The sequence below is a fragment of the Cydia splendana genome, chromosome 14, assembly GCF_910591565.1.
Source record: "Cydia splendana chromosome 14, ilCydSple1.2, whole genome shotgun sequence".
NCBI lineage: Eukaryota > Metazoa > Arthropoda > Insecta > Lepidoptera > Tortricidae > Cydia > Cydia splendana.
Window position 1 is genome coordinate 12892899 of NC_085973.1, and position 2905 is coordinate 12895803.

At 31.2% G+C, this 2905-nt stretch overlaps 1 non-coding gene across 1 annotated transcript; it reads left to right on the top strand.

Moving 5' to 3' along the window:
• The first annotated feature begins 877 nt into the window (after window positions 1-877).
• On the top strand, window positions 878-996 carry LOC134797187 (5S ribosomal RNA). Its single transcript, XR_010145047.1, has one exon. It is a non-coding gene; the product is annotated as a 5S ribosomal RNA (ribosomal RNA).
• Window positions 997-2905: the final 1909 nt, after the last annotated feature.

Consider the following 2905-nt stretch of genomic DNA (forward strand, 5'->3'; position numbering starts at 1 on the left):
ATTCGTTTATGTTTTGATATTATTTCGTTTAATAAATAAATATTAATTAATATTTATGTCGTAATTTAGCCATTTGGTATCTTTTCTGCTTATTTTTTTACTCGAATGTGAAAATTAATTTATTATGATTGAATAGATTAGTTAATTCTGTTAAAACATTAGCTCATCCATAAAACTGGAGATATTATAATTATGTATTATAGTTAGATTAATTCGGTATAGGTACAATTATACGGGTTTCGGAACCCGGATATATTAGACGTAGGCATTTTTTAGTGGATTGCTTATTGCCATAAAATTTACAATGAAAGAGATCAAAAAAGCAGTATTTTAATGTTCATAGTAAAAGTTACCTCTTATCCTAAGTTTATTAATCCTATGTAGAAACGATTGGCCGTTTCTTATTTATTGTGGTGTAATTACTTAAATATATTGTTCGCATTGTAGGTACCTACCTACCTACTTAATTACGTCATGTCCTGTTGTGCCGAGCACATTACTACTTAATCGTTAATTGGATTGTATTGTTTTTGTTTTACCATTAGGTATGTTATTGTACCTAATTATTGTTTAGTGGTAAATTATAAACAACTGAAAAATTATGAGTTGCTATTTGTTAATTAATAATTGAATTGTTCATCGACCTTTAACATTATACTACATAAAACCCCATATTATGTTTCAGATTTATTAAATGAGCATAATCTAGTCTACCTTCTACTAAACCTTTAGGTTTAGTAAGGTAGTCCGCTACCGTAGCGCACGCCTGGCGGCTGTGACTGCTGGAGCTGTGAGATACACTTGGTCACGACATGCGTAACATTAGCATGTTTCTTAAGAACCACACAGTGTATTAGTTTATTTCGTATGTGCATTCGCCAACGTCCATACCACATTGAATACACCGGTTCTCGTCCGATCACCGAAATTAAGCAACGTCGGGCGTGGTCAGTACTTGGATGGGTGACCGCCTGGGAACACCACGTGTCGTTGGCTTATTTGCATTTTTTAATTTTTTCATCTCTTTATTGGAAATAGTAAAACAATCCTTCATATATAGTAAATATGTTTTTCACTTCTCATGCTCAAAAAGTGCACCTTTATGTCGTGCGTAGACGACATAAAATCTCATTTTATGTTCTAGACCTAGAGCATAAAAGTAAAATTTTCTTCTAAGACTAAGGTAATCGGTCTCAACAGCCAAACAGTTAAAACATATTGCACAATTTTACTGAGCATTAAAATTGTGTAGATGACAAAACTTGTTATATTATTTTATTTTTGCTACAATTTATTAAAAATCCGTATATTCTGTAATTAAATTTAGTAAATCACATAAATACGAGTTGATTATCGTTCAAAAATGCTCCGAAATGTTTGACTTGGCAGAAAACCAAGCGTCTGAAAATCTGATCACATGTTGGAAATTAAAAAAAAAAATTAAAAAGTTAGTTGGCGGGAATTGGTTATGTATTATGTTCTTTCGCTTTACCACAATTTCGTGGTGTAAATTGCCGTGAAAAATATAATTATTTTCCTCGCAATCGAAGTGAAAAGCAGAGTGTACAACAAGGGCATAAATGTCCATTTTTACCCTCGTCTACTATTTTGGTCTTCGCTTCGCCTCGCAAAAAATTGCCTCGGGTAAAAATGGGTCACTTTATGCCCTTGTTGTACAATCTACTATTTTTTAGGTGTATGAAATTATTATGTATGACGATTTATAAGAATGTATTTTTAATATAGACCTTGTTGTCTGATTCAAATTTTATAATAAAATAAAGGCTTATTATTAACCGGGCAACTAAATTATTAAACAGGAACTTACACTGGGCATACAATAATATAATTTGGCTGTGCATTAATATTTTAGCAGCAATAAATTTATATTGGCATCAAATTTAAGCATCATATTATTAAAAAACTGGCAGCAAAAATCAAGCCACCCAAAAAAATTATAGGGAACTTGAATTGATAGGTTGGCGTCTAAAATAATAAGTTGGCAACTAATATTGTAAAGTGATCAAAAACTTTGGTTGTTTGTACATAAACAGAATACCTAAGATAACTATATACATAAGCTTTAAATACTCAATTTTTTAATAATTTAAATTTATACATATGCATACCTAAATAGTACTTTAAATTGACAAGTTTCCTTATCCACAAAACACCACAAATTTATTTACGTATAATACCCTACTATACTTACTAATACTTATAGTCGAAATTCCTAATCATGAAACACCTAATGGCCATTATACCATTAGGTCTTTAAATTTTAATTACTAATTTCAATAGTTACCACTGTGTTCTGCCAGAGTCAAAAGATAGGTGCGACGACGAGCGAAGCGAGGAGGAGCGTGTTAGGTTGACCGTGTAGCAGTTTAAATTAATAGATAGCCGTTTTCTTTTTAAAATGTACTTCATAAATAGTCTCCAATATAATAATTCAGTTGCCAAATAAATATTTGGTACCTGCTTTAAAATAAACAAAAGTTGTAACGGCATTAAAATACAACTCATAGTTATTGATATATTTTAAGGCTCCGTTTTAGTTGCCAAACTATTAATTTTAGTACCCATATCTATTATTTTAAACAACCCAAATTCGATTAATTACTGGACCGGTTAAATACGTGCCTAAAATAAATATGTATATTTTATTATTAGATGACCAATATTGACGCAAGCGAACATGTAAATCAATTTGACCGTTGATATTGTTGATAACCAGGTTTCTTCCCGGAAACCAGTATCTTACTATAAACAAACACAATCTCATACCGAAAAGAAGCGTATTGTTTTCGCTTTCATTCAGATAAGTGATCCATTAACATTTATCGTTGCTAATAATACGCTATTGCTGTTCCCATTCGAACCAGCGTAAAATGATCTCTGATTA